A 19,603-nucleotide genomic window follows, 5' to 3' on the forward strand; every position below is an offset into this window, starting at 1 on the left:
TTGAAACTAAAATCATGTGATATTTTACTTATTTCTCCGCTCATCCGTATTGCTTGTTATACCCTATCTATAAATCTCTTAGAGCAACTCTAGTCGCCCTCACATGTCGTCGGATCGAGCGTATGGGGGCGCCGTGACTATTAGCCCTGTATGGGGGTGTCCCTCCTGAGCCATTCCCCTAATAGGGTTTTTTAAATTCAAACATGAACTTAAATTTCATTCATATTTGGTTATATTTTTTAAAGAATAAAATTCAACCTAAATTTAAACCTAAACTAAACTAAAGTCCACCATGGCGGCGCTGGTACTAGAACCAGTTGTACTTGAACTTCTCTTCCTCCCCGTCCTAGATACCGCGCTAGGGCATGCGCTTGTGTCTACGACGCCTCCTCTTGAGATGTTGACGTCGTCGACGTAGAGTGCCCACACTTCGTTGACCCGCAAATTGTTGGCTGGAGCCCACTCCCTACCGCACCACCCTTGTGGGAGGCCGCTTCCATTAATGCCCTTGCGCTAGTGCTTTGAGTGGTCTAGTGACAGCAATTGTGGGATGTCGGTAATTGCATGGGTGGGAGAGGGGAGCATATTTAAATGCGAGGAGACCGTGGTGCATATTAATGTCACCACATGGGGAAGGCCCAACGATGACTGAACGCCTCGCCTATGGCCGCCTGGGGAACCACCACCTCATTAGTTAAAGTTGACCAGCGGTTGTCCAATGTTAAATTAGATTGCCTATCTGTTGTGCCAATGACATGGATGGCTCATCTTTCAGTAGACGATGTGGTGTCGGCAGCGGCTTATGGTTAGCACTCCCGCAACACTTGGTTGGATCCGCGGCTAGTCTGCTATTAGGAGTGAAAAATATTTTGTAAAGAGATATTTTGGTACCCAACAAAATTGTGGAAATTTCATCAGTTTCAAAAAACATTTCATATTTTCGTAATTAAAATTTGAAAAAAATGTATCCAAAACTCACACGAAATCATGCGGACAAAAAAAAGTCATGGACTCAATCGAGTCATATAGGTATGTTCGGCAGGTTGTGATGTGGTACAATTGTGCTTAACCCGGTAATAAATCACTCCAGATCTACATTATGATTTTTTTACCTTGTAAATTGCATAAAATACCTCTTAAATACTACTACTCCAAAAGACTAGTAAATTGTACTGTAAAAGACCTCGCTGACAAATAGGGTCATGAGGTCATCCCCTGATGGCTAACGTGTCAGCCATGAGGATCTTGCCATGGAGGGTCAGCCATGCGAAAAGCTTGCACTTCGGCTCAACATGGGTGATCCAGATCTTCTGTTATAGAAAACCTTGAAGGCTCTCCTAGCTTAGTTTGGATTGATGTGGCTCCAGCTGGTATGCGCCAGAGACAGTTCATGGACATCGTTTTCAGGAAATTTAGCGGTCTATATGGTAATCAACCGGGGACACCTTCTTTTACTAGACTTGTGTTTGTTTTCGGGTCCATCCTTTCCTAAAATCTAAATCGATTCCAACAGTACAAGATTGTATATTTACTTTTTGAACTATTTCTTCCGGCTCTAAGTATTTGTTACTGGTTCAAAGGCAAGTATGTAGGACTGAAGAGTACTAAATTTTTACATACTAGTAATAACTTAGAATCGCATTGTACAAGTACTTGTTGAAATTAAGAATCAACATGTGGTTGGATGCTTAGTTCAAATCTTAGATTTAACACTTTGGTATCTTATAAAAGAAAAATATCTTTTTAATGGGTGGCGACGTTCTCGTGGATAGAGACGTATGTAGTAACTTCATCATACTCAAGACACGTTGAATTAGTTTTTGGAACTCAATCTCTCGGAGATGTTCATAAGAATAGTGTGTGTGTTCATGTGTTTATAAGAGTGAGTGTATGTATGTGAGCCCTAAGTTGGTAGGTTGTTTCGCAAGAAAAAGTACTTGCTGGAAAAGAAAGTAATGCACGTGAATTTAAACCGTCTTTATTCATAGTTGGCTGACACACCATACATATTGCAAGAGGCGACCTTTATTTTATTCTTTCACGCATCCGTGAAGATATAGACGAGCAACACGCACCACTGTCGGTGGCGATCGGGCGATGAACGCGCGCCGACGAGGCCGTGAGCACTAGTTACCGACGTTGTTAGCCTCGTCGGTGCACATGGGCCCGGGGAACCCGATGAACATGTCTTGGCAGATGTGGCGGGAAGGGTCCGACGTGGAGGCTGCGCAGTCCTTGCAGGTGGCGGCGCAATGGTCCACCTCGTCCATGCAACGGCAGTACGGCGGGATAGATCTGGTGCACAGTGCGAAGTTGCAGCAGTCCCACGGCCTCGTCGACGCCGCTGCTGCAAGACCTCAAGGAACAGACATCGGTGATGTTCACACACTAGAAAACGGGCAAGGAAACGAAGATTGACGGCATGCTGCAGATGCAACACGTACCTTGGGTGTCGCTGGGGAGGCGAATGGTGGTAGCGGCCGCGGCGGCGTGGGAGGGTCGGCCGACGACGAGGAGGGCTCCTTCGAGCGAAAGCATCAGTAGAATGCAAGCGCTGAGGCACCTCTTCATATTCATGGCTGAAATTTTGCTGTGAATCTGAAGCTGGATAGGTAGCACGTATAAATAGCCGGCCACTGAGACCGGTCGATAAGAAACACGTCACCATCCATTGCTAGCTGTGTGTATATACGTGGAGTTAGAGCATCTCCAGTCGCGTCCCCCAAACCGCGCCGGATCGAGCGTTTGGGGGACGTGTTTTGTTGGTGCCGCGTTTGGGGGACGTCGCTCCCCAGCCGCGTCCCCCAAACGCCGCCCCCAATCAGAAATTCAAATAGATGCATTCAAAAGAGATCGTTCCCGCCGATTCGTCGCGATCAGAGTAGCGGCGATCGATCAAAGTACTGGGCGCGCGATCATATTACAGACCGGTGGTGCATGCAAATTAGAAGAAGGGGAAGGGGTTGGTCGACGGCGTCGTGTCCTGAGTCGACGCAGGCCCGTCGAGCACGACGACCTCGTCGCGATCTGCCTGTTCCTGTGCATGGTGCGTCTGCTCCGTCGCCGACGCGGAGGCCGACACAGTTGTAGCAGTAGAAGACGCGTCAGCCTGCTCTTGCTGCGCTGCCGCTGCCGCTGCCAGGGCCGCCGCGTCCGCCGCCGCCATTTTGGCTTCGATGTCGTCGAGGATCTGGCCTTTGAAGAAGTTGTGCGGCAGCGCATCCTGGTAGTGCGGCGACAAGTTAGGCGTCACGCACCCGGGAGTGGCGGAGGGGCCGTCGTTGTAGAAGGCGGCTTGCGACGGAGAGATCACTCCGGGAACTTACACCGGCATGGACGTACTCCATGGGCTCGCGTTGGTGGCGGCGATACACCCGGCCATTACGTGCTGGTGCTGGCGCGCCGCCTGAGCCTTCTTCTCCAGCTCCACCGCCCTCCGTCCTTTCCGCTCCGCCGTCGATAGCTTCCGGCGCAGGCAATCTTGCTGCCATTGATCTTCGGTCATTCCTTCAGGCTTCTTCTTCGCAGCCGGCGCCTTCCGCGGCTTCGCGAACGGCGCTTTCGCCCCTATCGTCGCATTGCCCGGCGGCTTCTTGGCCGCTTTCTTCGCCATCTTTTTGGGGGCTGTCGGCGACGCCCTGGAATGGGGAGAGGGTAGCGGCGGCGGGTGGACGGCGGGAGGGAGAAAGAAATCGGCGGGATAGGAGAAATGAATCGGCGGCGGGATATGTTTTGGGAGGCCTGTGCGCGGCGGTATAGGCGCGATTTGGCGGAAGCGGCGGGATTTGGCGGGAGTGTGAGACGAATTTTCCCTGTGCCGCTGACGGGTCGGCCCCGCGTCGGTTGGCCTCGCTTTTCGTTGTGTCCGGCGTCCCCGGAGCGTCCCCTGTGGGACGGGGACGGGCTCGGGGCGCCGGACACCGTATAGGGGCGCGCCGGACAAAAAAGAGCTTTGGGGGACGCGGCTGGAACGCATTTTCTGTCCGGCGCGCCCCAAATCCCTTTGCGGAACGGTTTGGGGGACGCGACTGGAGATGCTCTTAGATCGAGTGTAACCATCCATGCAGCTTGGCAATGAATCCTGCATTATGTGAGGCCTATCCGATCCACCCAACTTGTACTATTAGGGAAGTAAATGCAATCAAATCTTTCTGGACCGTTCAAAGATTGTCTGGGGACAAAATATGGATGTGTATTTTTGGCACATGGGTGCTATGCATCCCATAAACTTTAAAATTCGTAATAATTTTAAAATTTGAAAAAAATTCTAAACCCTCCTGGAAATAAAGGTGATTAAGTATTGTACTCGCTAATATACTTGGGCTTCAATGATTCCCGTGCTATCATGGGAAAAAATGACAAATTTATGACTAATATAGCTTGAAAATTTTCAATTTTGGATTTTTACCTAGGATTCAATGAGAGTAATTCCCTCGCGATTTTTTTATATACATGTACAATACTTTATCATCTTGGTTCCCAAAAGAATTAAGATTTTTAAAATCTTTTTTTGGAATTACTACAAAAAGAATGGATGTATGGGCTGCTTGGCACCCATCAGCATGGATATATTTTCCGGCAAAATATGTCCTCCTCCAGAAAATCTTTTAAAGTTGGGGGCAAAATATGCCCTATCCGATCCACCTAGATAGATACGACTAGACCAGGCGTGGATTTTTGTCTCCTAGGTACGCATGTCCTGTTAAGAAAATACGTCAAAAAGTACTAAAATATATGTCGTAAATTATATGGGTAGGGAATGTATGCAGGTATGTGAAAGATCGAGATGTCGCCTACAGGGGGGGAGGGGGGGGGGGGGGCGAATTGGCAATTAAAAACTCTTACGGATTCGTCTTGTAATAATGCAGAATTAAACTATCGTTTAGTTTACAAGCACAAACCCTAAATATGCTAAGCCCAACTAAGTGTAACAATAGCAACTAGAGCTAAGCAAGATAGGCACAAGATATATGTAGCACAAGTGATAGCAAGATATATGTACTTCAAGCACGATGGCTATCACAAGGAAAGAGAGCTCGGGTATAGAAATAACCGAGGCACGCAGAGATGAGGATGTATTCCCGTGTTCCCTTCCTTTGCAAGAAGGTACGTCATGTTTGGAGGAGTGGAGGTCCCACGAAGGATTCCCTGCGCCACGAAGGCTCACCCTATTCTCCGAACCACACCCACGAAGGATAATGGCCCTTTCCTTATGGTTAGCTTTTCCTCCGCTCCGGAGATGGCAAGCTCCACAACCACTTCACAAGCTCCACGAAGGAGAAGCCCGGGCCTCTTCACAATTTCTTGAAGAGATCACCGGAGCACCAACCGCCAAGCCAACTAGGAGGTCTTCCTCCAAGAGTAACAAGCTCACGGTCTCTCACTCGAACTAATCGTGGTGGAGAGCTCAACACTATGCAATGATGCAAAGCAAGAACACTAGAGGTGTTCAAGTCCTTCACTCTCAAATCCCACCCAAGCAACAAATGCTAAGATGAGATTGGAGAGGAAGAACAATGGGGAAAGTCAACAAAAGACTCCAAAATCTAGATCCAAAGGGTTCCCCTCACTTAGAGGAGAAAATGATTGGTGGGGATGTAGATCTAGATCTCCTCTCTTAGATCCCTCAAGAAATAGCAAGAGTTATGGGAGGAATCAAAGGGGAGAGCAAGTTCTTCAAAATGGAACAATGGAGGAGAGAGAATGGAAGAACTAACTTGCTCAAGGTGGAAGAAAGGGCTATTTATAGCTAGGGAGCAAGTATACCCGTTGGGGGAAAAACAGAGAAAAAGACAAGAAAAACGGCCAGAAAAAAATGCCCAGCCGGCTGACCGGACCAGGCACTGAGGAGGCCGGCCTGGGATCCGGCCCAGCCGGACCAACAGCCGGGCGGGGCTGCGTGCCGCACTGGGCGGCAGTTAGGCGTGGGGGAGCGCTGGGTGGGCCGCGCGGGGCTTTGAGGCCCAGCCGGCGGGGTGGCCGGTCCGGCCGGGGCCGGCGCCGGGCGGGCTGGTCGGTGGCCGGCAGCAGGGCCGGAGGAAGCGGCCAGGCCCACAGGTGCCCAAGACGGTTTCGACCGGGTGGGCCGGCGCCTGGCTCGGTCTGGTTGGCGCCTGGTTGTGGACCGGGTGGGCCGGTGGCTGGCCCGGTCGGCCGGCTGGCCCCTCCCCTTTTCTTTTTTTTCTTCTTTTACTTTTTCTTTAATAACAAATGCTCCCGAACTCCGATTCGAATGAAACCAATTTTGTTTGAGAGATAAGAACAAATGCTATCCTATGGAAAGTGAAAATACAAGAATCTGTAGGAGGGGATTTTATCATAAATATAAAATTTAGAACCTTATATCATGAATAACCGATAAAATCACCCAACCTCGAAAACGCAATAGAAGATGCATGCGAACTCCGTTTTCGATGAACTTGGGCTTGTTGTAAAGCTAGCAACAATCTCAAGAACCTTACACATAGAAACACCAAGAAGCAATAAGGATATGCAAAGTATGCAAAGGATTGAGCTCCCTAAGACGATGTGATCAAGTTACCCAACCGAAAGCCCCTCTTAATAGTGCGGCTATCTATCCTACAATCCGGTCTCCCAACAACCACCTTGAGACCGGTAAAAGGAAAATCTAGCAAGGCCATACCTTTGCCTTGCGCATCCCGCTTGATCTTGATGATAACTCTTCAAGCTCTACACAAGCCGGAATGCCTCACTTGATCATTGTTGCTTTGTGAAGACTCACAAATGCTCCCCCATACACTATGATGGGAAAGCTTCATTGATGCATATCTTCACAAGTCCATTATCACCAAATGGATGGCAAGCTTCAAGCATGTGATTCACTTGAGATGCTCATCTTGAACTTGCCCAACTCAACCTTGTATATTCACATACTCACTTAAGATAGAGCATGACTAATATTGAGTTCCACATAAGAACTCCATCTTAATTTCTTCTTCTTGATCATATCAGATATACATATCTTCATACCGATGATTGATACGTCTCCGACGTATCGATAATTTCTTATGTTCCATGCCACATTATTGATGTTATCTACATGTTTTATGCACACTTTATGTCATATTCGTGCATTTTCTGGAACTAACCTATTAACAAGATGCCGAAGTGCCAGTTCCTGTTTTCTGCTGTTTTTGGTTTCAGAAATCCTAGTAACGAAATATTCTCGGAATCGGACGAAATCAACGCCCAGGTTCCTATTTTGCCCGGAAGCATCCAGAACACCCGAGAGCCGCCAGAGGGAAGCCCTGGGGGCCCCACACTACACCCTGGCGCGGCCAGAGGGGGGGCCGCGCCGCCCTATGGTGTGGTGGCCCCAGGCCCCCTCCGAGGCTGCCCTTCCGCCTATTTAAAGCCTCCGTCGCGAAAACCCTATCACGTTCGACGAAACCCACAGAAACCTTCCAGAGCAGCCGCCATCGCGAAGCCAAGATCTGGGGGACAGGAGTCTCTGTTCCGGCACGCCGCCGGGACGGGGAAGTGCCCCCGGAAGGCTTCTCCATCGACACCGCTGCCATCTCCACCGCCATCTTCATCACCGCTGCTGTCTCCCATGAGGAGGGAGTAGTTCTCCATCGAGGCTCGGGGCTGTACCGGTAGCTATGTGGTTAATCTCTCTCCTATGTACTTCAATACAATGATCTCATGAGCTGCTTTACATGATTGAGATCCATATGATGAGCTTTGTATCGCTACTAGTTGTGTGCTACTCATGTGATGTTATTAAAGTAGTCTATTCCTCCTGCATGGTGTAAAGGTGACTAGTGTGTGCACCATGTGGTTCTTGTCGTAGGCTATGATCATGATCTCTTGTAGATTGTGGAGTTAATTATCATTATGATAGTATTGATGTGATCTATTCCTCCTTCATAGTGTAATGTGGACAGTGTGTGCACTATGTTAGTTCTTGGTTTATTTTGCAATGATCTATTATGCTCTAAGGTTATTTAAATATGAACATTGAATTGTGGAGCTTGTTAACTCCGGCATTGAGGGTTCGTGTAATCCTACGCAATGTGTTCATCATCCAACAAAAGAGTGTATGTAGCACATATGAGAAAGAGTTATTTATTATGCGATCAATGTTGAGAGTGTCCACTAGTGAAAGTATGATCCCTAGGCCTTGTTCCTAAATACTGCTATTGCTGCTTGTTTACTGTTTTACTGCGTTACTAATGCTGCGTTACTACTGCTTGTTTACTGTCCTGGGCAAAGCACTTTTCTGGTGCCGTTGCTACTGCTACTATATATTCATACCACCTGTATTTCACTATCTCTTCGCCGAACTAGTGCACCTATTAGGTGTGTTGGGGACACAAGAGACTTCTTGCTTTGTGGTTGCAGGGTTGCATGAGAGGGATATCTTTGACCTCTTCCTCCCTGAGTTCGATAAACCTTGGGTGATCCACTTAAGGGAAAACTTGCTGCTGTTCTACAAACCTCTGCTCTTGGAGGCCCAACACTGTCTACAGGAAAAGGAGGGGGGCGTAGACATCAAGCTATTTTCTGGCGCCGTTGCCGGGGAGGAAAGGTAAAAGGTACTCACACTCCGGATCTCGGCTACTAAGCTATTTTCGCCGTTGTAAGTACTCGAAGCTATTTCCTTTAGATCCTGCGATTGCATCTTTTTGTTTCTTGTTTACACTAGTTTGGCATAATGGACAAGAATGAGCTTCTTATTCTATTTCCTGATTTAAAACATGGATTGTTTGATGCGAAAATTAAAAAACCTATGGAATCTTATTTGCATGCTGGTAGTAATATTAGTATGAACGCTTTGAACACCATTGTTGATAATGATATGGAAAATTCTAAGCTTGGGGAAGCTGGTTTTGATGAGCATGATCTTTTTAGTCCCCCAAGCATTGAGGAGAAAATTTACTTTGACGATACTTTGCCTCCTATTTATGATGATTATAATGATATTAGTCTTTTAGTGCCGCCTACTATGGAGAGTAATTTTTATGATAATAATACTATGCCTCCTACACTTGATGAGAATAATAATGATAGCTACTTTGTTGAATTTGCTCCCACTACAACTAATAAAATTGATTATGCCTATGTGGAGAGTAATAATTTTATGCATGAGACTCATGATAAGAATGCTTTATGTGATAGTTATATTGTTGAGTTTTCTCATGACACTACTGAAAGTTATTATGAGAGAGGAAAATATGGTGGTAGAAATTTTCATGTTACTAAAACACCTCTCTATATGCTTAAAATCTTGAAGTTGAGCTTGTCTAGTTTTTCTATGCTTGTTGCATTATGCTTCTTGAATTTGTTTATTTACAAGATTCCTTTGCATAGGAAGCATGTTAGACTTAAATGTGTTTTGAATTTGCCTCTTGATTCTCTCTTTTGCTTCAACTACTATTTCTTGCGAGTGCATCATTAAAACTGCTGAGCCATCTTAATGGCTATAAAGAAAGAACTTCTTGGGAGATAACCCATGTGTTATTTTGATACAGTACTTTGTTTTATATTTGTGTCTTGGAAGTTGTTTACTACTGTAGCAACCTCTCCTCATCTTAATTTCGTTGCATTGTTGTGCCAAGTAAAGTCGTTGATAGTAAGGTTCATACTAGATTTGGATTACTGCGCAGTTTCAGATTTCTTTGCTGTCACGAATCTGGGAAAAATTCTCTGTAGGTAACTCAGAAAATTATGCCAATTTACGTGAGTGATCCTCAGATATGTACGCAACTTTCATTCAATTTGGGAATTTTCATCTGAGCAAGTCTGGTGCCATTTTAAAATTCGTCTTTACGGACTGTTCTGTTTTGACAGATTCTGCCTTTTATTTCGCATTGCTTCTTTCGCTGTGTTGGGTGGATTTCTTTGTTCCATTACCTTTCAGTAGCTTTGGGCAATGTCCAGAAGTGTTAAGAATGATTGTGTCACCTCTGAACATGTGAGTTTTTGATTATGCACTAACCCTCTAATGAGTTTGCTTTGAGTTTGGTGTGGAGGAAGTTTTCAAGGGTCAAGAGAGGAGGATGATATACTATGATCAAGAAGAGTGAAAGCTCTAAGCTTGGGGATGCCCCGGTGGTTCACCCCTGCATATATCAAGAAGACTCAAGCGCTTAGACGCCCAAGGCATCCCCTTCTTCATCGACAAATTTATCAGGTTCCTCCCTTGAAACTATATTTTTATTCGGTCACATCTTATGTACTTTACTTGGAGCGTCGGTTTGTTTTTGTTTTTGTTTTGTTTGAATAAATGCTTGTGTGGGAGAGAGACAAGCTCCACTGTAGCATATGGACAAGTATGTCCTTAGGCTTTACTCATAGTATTCATGGCGAAGTTTCTTCTTCGTTAAATTGTTATATGGTTGGAATTGGAAAATGATACATGTAGTAATTGCTATAATGTCTTGGATAATGTGATACTGGGCAATTGTTGTGCTCATGTTTAAGCTCTTGCATCATATACTTTGCACCCATTAATGAAGAAATACATAGAGCATGCTAAAATTTGGTTTGCATAATTGGTCTCTCTAAGGTCTAGATAATTTCTAGTATTGAGATTGAACAACAAGGAAGACGGTGTAGAGTCTTATAATGTTTACAATATGTCTTTTATGTGAGTTTTGCTGCACCGGTTCATCCTTGTGTTTGCTTCAAACAACCTTGCTAGCCTAAGCCTTGTACTGAGAGGGAATACTTCTCATGCATCCAAATACTTGAGCCAACCACTATGCCAATTGTGTCCACCATACCTACCTACTACATGGTATTTCTCCGCCATTCCAAAGTAAATTGCTTGAGTGCTACCTTTAAAATTCCATCATTCGCCTTTGCAATATATAGCTCATGGGACAAATAGCTCAAAAACTATTGTGGTATTGAATATGTACTTATGCACTTTATCTCTTATTAAGTTGCTCGTTGTGCGATAACCATGTTCACTGGGGACGCCATCAACTACTCTTTGTTGAATTTCATGTGAGTTGCTATGCATGTTCGTCTTGTCTGAAGTAAGAGCGATCTACCACCTTATGGTTGGAGCATACATATTGTTAGAGAAGAACATTGGGCCGCTAACTAAAGCCATGATCCATGGTGGAAGTTTCAGTTTTGGACAATATCCTCAATCTCAAATGAGAAAATTAATTGTTGCCACATGCTTATGCATAAAAGAGGAGTCCATTATCTGTTGTCTATGTTGTCCCGGTATGGATGTCTAAGTTGAGAATAATCAATAGCGAGAAATCCGATGCGAGCTTTCTCCTTAGACCTTTGTACAGGCGACATAGAGGTACCCCATTGTGACACTTGGTTAAAACATGTGTATTGCGATGATCCGGTAGTCCAAGCTAATTAGGACAAGGTGCGGGCACTATTAGTATACTATGCATGAGGCTTGCAACTTGTAAGATATAAATTACATAACTCATATGCTTTATTACTACCGTTGACAAAATTGTTTCATGTTTTCAAAATAAAAGCTCTAGCACAAATATAGCAATCGATGCTTTCCTCTTTGAAGGACCATTCTTTTTACTTTTAATGTTGAGTCAGTTCACCTATTTCTCTCCACCTCAAGAAGCAAACACTTGTGTGAACTGTGCATTGATTCCTACATACTTGCATATTGCACTTATTATATTACTCTATGTTGACAACTATCCATGAGATATACATGTTACGAGTTGAAAGCAACCGCTGAAACTTCATCTTCCTTTATGTTGCTTCAATACCTCTACTTTGAATTATTGCTTTATGAGTTAACTCTTATGCAAGACTCATTGATGCTTGTCTTGAAGTACTATTCATGAAAAGTCTTTGCTATATGATTCACTTGTTTACTCATGTCATTACCATTGTTTTGATCGCTGCATTCATTACATATGTTTACAATATGATCAAGTTTATGATGGCATGTCACTCCAGAAATTATCTTTGTTATCGTTTTACCTGCTCGGGACGAGCAGAACTAAGCTTGGGGATGCAGATACGTCTCCGACGTATCGATAATTTCTTATGTTCCATGCCACATTATTGATGTTATCTACATGTTTTATGCACACTTTATGTCATATTCGTGCATTTTCTGGAACTAACCTATTAACAAGATGCCGAAGTGCCAGTTCCTATTTTCTGCTGTTTTTGGTTTCAGAAATCCTAGTAACGAAATATTCTCGGAATCGGATGAAATCAACGCCCAGGTTCCTATTTTGCCCGGAAGCATCCAGAACACCCGAGAACCGCCAGAGGGAAGCCCTGGGGGCCCCACACTACACCCTGGCGCGGCCAGAGGGGGGGCCGCGCCGCCCTATGGTGTGGTGGCCCCAGGCCCCCTCCGAGGCTGCCCTTCCGCCTATTTAAAGCCTCCGTCGCGAAAACCCTATCACGTTCGACGAAACCCACAGAAACCTTCTAGAGCCGCCGCCATCGCGAAGCCAAGATCTGGGGGACAGGAGTCTCTGTTCCGGCACGCCGCCGGGACGGGGAAGTGCCCCCGGAAGGCTTCTCCATCGACACCGCTGCCATCTCCACCGCCATCTTCATCACCGCTGCTGTCTCCCATGAGGAGGGAGTAGTTCTCCATCGAGGCTCGGGGCTGTACCGGTAGCTATGTGGTTAATCTCTCTCCTATGTACTTCAATACAATGATCTCATGAGCTGCTTTACATGATTGAGATCCATATGATGAGCTTTGTATCGCTACTGGTTGTGTGCTACTCATGTGATGTTATTAAAGTAGTCTATTCCTCCTGCATGGTGTAAAGGTGACTAGTGTGTGCACCATGTGGTTCTTGTCGTAGGCTATGATCATGATCTCTTGTAGATTGTGGAGTTAATTATCATTATGATAGTATTGATGTGATCTATTCCTCCTTCATAGTGTAATGTGGACAGTGTGTGCACTATGTTAGTTCTTGGTTTATTTTGCAATGATCTATTATGCTCTAAGGTTATTTAAATATGAACATTGAATTGTGGAGCTTGTTAACTCCGGCATTGAGGGTTCGTGTAATCCTACGCAATGTGTTCATCATCCAACAAAAGAGTGTATGTAGCACATATGAGAAAGAGTTATTTATTATGCGATCAATGTTGAGAGTGTCCACTAGTGAAAGTATGATCCCTAGGCCTTGTTCCTAAATACTGCTATTGCTGCTTGTTTACTGTTTTACTGCGTTACTAATGCTGCGTTACTACTGCTTGTTTACTGTCCTGGGCAAAGCACTTTTCTGGTGCCGTTGCTACTGCTACTATATATTCATACCACCTGTATTTCACTATCTCTTCGCCGAACTAGTGCACCTATTAGGTGTGTTGGGGACACAAGAGACTTCTTGCTTTGTGGTTGCAGGGTTGCATGAGAGGGATATCTTTGACCTCTTCCTCCCTGAGTTCGATAAACCTTGGGTGATCCACTTAAGGGAAAACTTGCTGCTGTTCTACAAACCTCTGCTCTTGGAGGCCCAACACTGTCTACAGGAAAAGGAGGGGGGCGTAGACATCAATGATCTTGATGCCAATACACAAGGTATACCTTTATCTTCATGGCATCCATACTTGAATCCAACACATGGAGTACAAGTAGCACCTATGGAATATTCATTCATATAAACTCAATGAAAACATTAGTCCATAGGGGTTGTCATTAATTACCAAAACCACACATAGGAGCAATATACCCTTACAGTATGTTGAAGGAGATATGCCATAGAGGCAATAATAAAGTGGTTATTATTTATTTCTTTATGTTTATAATAAATGTTTATATGTCATGCTATAATTGTATTAACCGATGTTTTAGTACATGTGTGATATGTAGACAAACAAAGAAGTCCCTAGTATGCCTCTTAACTAGCTTGTTGATTAATGGATGATTAGTTTCATAATCATGAACATTGGATGTTATTAATAACAAGGTTATATCATTGTATGAATGATGTAATGGACACACCCAATTAAGCGTAGCATAAGATCTCGTCATTAAGTTATTTGCTATAAGCTTTCGATACATAGTTACCTAGTCCTTATGACCATGAGATCATGTAAATCACTTATACCGGAAAGGTACTTTGATTCAATGTTAAGGAAATCGGTAATCGTTAACTGCTCGGCCGGCTTGGGAGTAGCGATTAATCGGAATTCGGACGATTAACTGATTTAATCGGTCGGCTATTAATCGGTGCAACCTACATAAATTAGCACTTAAAAAAATTTATATAATAAAAATAATAGTATATGAGCCTCTATATGTCTCTCCCTACCTCTCTAAAGCCTAAAATCCTAGAAAAATATTGTAAATCTGCTTTATTGGGGAGGGGTAACACCTGTATTAGCGATATGCATTGAAAATATTGTAACTTTTTTGACCAAGTGTGGTAGTTAATCGGGAAAATACCTAGTAATCGGACTTTCGGACTGATTAATCGGGCTAAAGGATTAACACAAGAGATTAATGGTAATCGACACGGTCAAGCCCCTAGTAGCGATTAATCGGCCTAGTAATCGTTGAATCGGCCTAGTTTTTGAACAGTGCTTTGATTACACCAAACGCCACTGCGTAAATGGGTGGTTATAAAGGTGGGATTAAGTATCCGGAAAGTATGAGTTGAGGCATATGGATCAACAGTGGGATTTGTCCATCCCGATGACGGATAGATATACTCTGGGCCCTCTCGGTGGAATGTCGTCTAATGTCTTGCAAGCATATGAATGAGTTCATAAGAGACCACATACCACGGTACGAGTAAAGAGTACTTGTCAGGAGACGAGGTTGAACAAGGTATAGAGTGATACCGAAGATCAAACCTCGGACAAGTAAAATATCGCGTGACAAAGGGAATTGGTATTGTATGTGAATGGTTCATTCGATCACTAAAGTCATCGTTGAATATGTGGGAGCCATTATGGATCTCCAGATCCCGCTATTGGTTATTGGTCGGAGTGAGTACTCAACCATGTCCGCATAGTTCACGAACCGTAGGGTGACACACTTAAAGTTGGATGTTGAAATGGTAGAACTTGAATATGGAATGGAGTTCGAATATTTGTTCGGAGTCCTGGATGAGATCCCGGACATCACGAGGAGTTCCAGAATGGTCCGGAGAATAAGATTCATATATAGGATGTCATTTTATGTGAATTAAAATGATGCGGAAGGTTCTATGGAAGGTTCTAGAAGGTTCTAGAAAAGTCCGGAAGAAACCACCAAGGAAGGTGGAGTCCCGGCCAACCCTAGTGGGGGAGGAGTCCCAAGTGGACTCCCCCTTAGGGGGCCGGCCACCCCCCATATGGAAGGGGGGAATCCCACCCCAAGTGGGATTCACACCCTAGGTAGGTTTCCTTTTCATATGGAAGGTTTTGGTTTCGGGTCTTATTCGAAGACTTGGAGTCCAACACTTGGGGTTCCACCTATATAATGAGGGGCCAAGGGAGGGGGCCGACCACCCCAAGACCACAAGTTGGCCGCCCCATTGAAGTGGCCGGCCACCCCCTCCCAAACCCTAGCCGCCCCCCTCTCCTCCATATCTCCCGCGTAGCTTTAGCGAAGCTCCGCCGGAGTTCTCCACCGCCACCGACACCACGCCGTCGTGCTGTCGGATTCAAGAGGAGCTACTACTTCCGCTGCCCGCTGGAACGGGAGGTGGACGTCGTCTTCATCAACAACCGAACGTGTGACCGAGTACGGAGGTGCTACCCGTTCGTGGCGCCGAAAGCGATCGTGATCAAGATCTTCTACGCGCTTTTGCAAGCAGCAAGTGAACGTCTACCGCAGCAACAAGAGCCTCATCTTGTAGGCTTTGGAATCTCTTCAAGGGTGAGACTCGATACCCCCTCGTTGCTACCGTCTTCTAGATTGCATCTTGGCTTGGATTGCGTGTTCGCGGTAGGAAAATTTTTGTTTTCTATGCAACATTATCCTACATATGTGTATGTCAAATTTGAACCTAAAATATTGAATTATGTAGCCTACATAAAAACAAAAAATTATACTGTTCACAAGATAGTAGGAGTCATGTATATGGACAGAGATTTGGTGCACATGGGCACCAGTGATCTCGATTTTTTAAAAAAAATTCAAAAATCATATTTTTGAGTTTGAAAAAATTATGCAAAAAATCTGCACATAGTCAATGATGTATCCCACAAACGTGCAAAAAAACAATTTCAAATACTTAATATTTTGAGCTACACAAAAATGACAAAATTGTAGATCTGAGTAGTCATTTTCAAATATTCAAAACATATCTGATTTTGTCATTTTTATGTAGCTCAAAATAAAAAGAATTTTGAATTGGGATTTTGCATGATTGTGGAATGTATCAATGACAGTCTTCAGAATTATTTTCATGATTTTTATAACTTGTAAAAATATTTTTAAATTTTTCTTAACATAGCGAGAGCACTGGAGCTCGGGAGCTAAAAACACTTTTCGTCATGTATATGCCATTCACAATATAACAAAGTTCCCCTTCTTCTTTTTTTGTGTAGGACACATAGTCGAATTTTTTCTTGAAAAGCTGCATGAGTAAATATCATGATTACATATGGGTGCATCGATTATGTCAATTTTTTTTTGAAACGGGGGCAAAAGCTTTGCCCCAATCTATTGATTAAGAAGGAGTTTTACATGACAGAAACATGTTTGGGACCGAAAAAAGAAAAAAAAAAGCCTACTCTCTCGGCATGATTTGTCCCATTCTCTTGGCGCCCGCAATGACCCAAAGGCGCGCCTCCCTCTTAACCCTATCTAGCATTACATGGAACGGTGCGCTCTTATTATGAAAGACCCTAGCATTACGCTCGTTCCAGACTTCCCACGTGACAAGAAGGGTGATGGAGGCCATGGCCTTGCGGTTTCTTGCTTGGTCTCCCGCCATACTATCCCACCACTCGGTGACGGAGAGGTTGTTGCCATTGTGATGTTGTTGCCCCACATCGATTGCCAACCATTGCTTGATGGAGTTCCAAAGTCGGGTTGTGTAACGACAATTGATGAAGAGGTGGTCGACGGTCTCCGTACATTGCTTGCATAGTGGACAAAGCCCACAATTTGGCCAACCACGCTTTGTCAAATGATCGGCCGTCCAAATCCTATTTTGGTACACAAGCCATGCAAAGAATTTTGTCTTAGGCGGCGCCCACGCTTTCCAGACCATCTTGTCCAAGGGTGAATATATGAGGCTGAACCATTGCATGTCATAGGCCGATTTGGCGGTGTAGCACCCATCTTGTGTGAGCTTCCAAGTGATCTCATCATTTCTATCGGGGTGAAGGAGGACGGTTTGAAGATGAGTCCAAAGATCAATAAATTGTAATAAATGTTCCATGGTGAAGTCACTGTGTAGGTCTATCTTGTCAATCCAAGCCTCCTGGTGAAGAGCTTGTGCCACTTTCCATTTTTTGCGCTTGGAGCTCTCATAGATCAAAGGTGCAATATCGATTGGTCTCGTACCGTGTAACCAAGGTGCGTGCCAAAAGGGTGTTTTCTTTCCGTTCCCTAAGGTGATGGTCGTGGCGGCATAGAACAACTCCATATCCTCATCGGAGCACGGATTTCCGGAGCCAATCCAAATTTTGGTTGGGTCTTTCCATTTGAGCCATGGCCAACGAAGACGAAGGGCCATCGCAAATTTTCCCATGTGGAGGACCCCCAAACCTCCAAACTTCTTCGGACGACAAACTTTGTCCCAATTTACCTTACACTTGGCCCCGGTGGTGGTGTCTTTGGCGGACCATAGGAAAGCCCGCTCCAACTTATTGATGGACTTTAAAGTGCCCGGCGGGATGGCGAGCGGAGTAAGGTAGTAGACGGCTTGTGATGCAATCACCGACTTAACTAGAGCGGTCCTTCCGGCGGTGGTTATAAGGTTTCCGTTCCATGAAGGAAGCTTGTCGGCACACTTGTCCTCAAGATGTTGCAAATCTCTCCTTCTCAAGCGCCAAGGTAACGCATCGGGAAGGTGACACGGCTTTCCGGCATTCCTTCAAGGATGTAGTCGAGGTCAACGGCCCCACATTGAATGGGAGCAGCGACGCTTTTTTGGAAGTTGTTGCAAAGGCCGGATGTGTCACCAAAGTTTTGGAGGATGGACGCCAAATTTTGGATATCCTCTTTGAAAGGTGCCACGAAAACCGCTGCGTCATCCACATAAAGAGACGTCCTCAAGATGGTGTGATACGCGTACATCACGCGTCCGTTGGGAACCCCAAGAGGAAGGTGTGATGTGTACAGCGGCAAGTTTTCCCTCAGTAAGAAACCAAGGTTTATCGAACCAGTAGGAGCCAAGAAGCACGTTGAAGGTTGATGGTGGCGGAGTGTAGTGCGGCGCAACACCAGGGATTCCGGCGCCAACGTGGAACCTGCACAACACAACCAAAATACTTTGCCCCAACGTAACAGTGAGGTTGTCAATCTCACTGGCTTGCTGTAACAAAGGATTAGATGTATAGTGTGGATGATGATGTTTGCGAAGAACAGTAAGAACGAGTATTGCAGTAGATTGTATTCGATGTAAAAGAATGGACCGGGGTCCACAGTTCACTAGTGGTGTCTCTCCAATAAGAAATAGCATGTTGGGTGAACAAATTACAGTTAGGCAATTGACAAATAAAGAGGGCATAACAATGCACATACATATTATGATGAGTAGTGTGAAATTCAATTGGGTATTACGACAAAGTACATAGACCGCTATCCAGCATGCATCTATGCCTAAAAAGTCCACCTTCAGGTTAGCATCCGCACCCCTTCCAGTATTAAGTTGCAAACAACAGACAATTGCATTAAGTATGGTGCGTAATGTAATCAACACAAATATCCTTAGACAAAGCATTGATGTTTTATCCCTAGTGGCAACAGCACATCCACAACCTTAGTGGTTGTTGTCACTCCCCCATATTTAATGGAGACATGAACCCACTATCGAGCATAAATACTCCCCCTTGGAGTTACAAGTATCAACTTGGCCAGAGCCTCTACTAGCAACAGAGAGCATGCAAGATCATAAACAACACATATATAGATTGATAATCAACATAACATAGTATTCCATATTTATCGGATCCCAACAAACGTAACATGTAGCATTACAAATAGATGATTTTGATCATGTTAGGCGGCTCACAAGATCGAACAATGATAGCACAATGAGGAGAAGACAACCATCTAGATACTGCTATGGACCCATAGTCCAGGGGTGAACTACTCACACATCACTCCGGAGGCGATCATGGCAATGAAGAGTCCTCCGGGAGATGATTCCCCTCTCCGGCAGGGTGCCGAAGGCGATCTCCTGAATCCCCCAAGATGGGATTGGCGGCGGCGGCATCTCTGGAAGGTTTTCCGTATCGTGGCTCTCGGTACTGGGGTTTTCTCGACGAAGGCTTTAAGTAGGCGGAAGGTTAGGTCAGGGGGCGACGCGAGGGGCCCACACAACAGGGCGGCGTGGGCCCTAGCCTGGCCGCGCGGCCCTGGCGTGGCGCCGCCTCGTCGCCCCACTTCATAATCCTTTCGGTCTTCTGGAAGCTTCGTGGAAAAATAAGACCCTGGGCGTTGATTTCGTCCAATTCCGAGAATATTTCCTTTGTAGGATTTCTGAAACCAAAA

The 19,603-nt window shown here is 45.0% G+C and overlaps 1 long non-coding RNA gene across 1 annotated transcript in view; it reads right to left on the bottom strand.

Annotated features, from left to right (window-relative positions):
- Positions 1-1,962: 1,962 nt before the first annotated feature.
- Positions 1,963-19,603, bottom strand: part of LOC127340965 (uncharacterized) — an 89,593-nt gene continuing 71,952 nt past the window's right edge. The window contains exon 2 of the long non-coding RNA XR_011754688.1: positions 1,963-2,023. This is a non-coding gene — a long non-coding RNA (uncharacterized lncRNA). The remainder of the gene's footprint in view (positions 2,024-19,603) is intronic.

This window comes from Lolium perenne, chromosome 3 (assembly GCF_019359855.2).
Source record: "Lolium perenne isolate Kyuss_39 chromosome 3, Kyuss_2.0, whole genome shotgun sequence".
In the NCBI taxonomy this organism is placed as follows: Eukaryota; Viridiplantae; Streptophyta; class Magnoliopsida; order Poales; family Poaceae; genus Lolium; species Lolium perenne.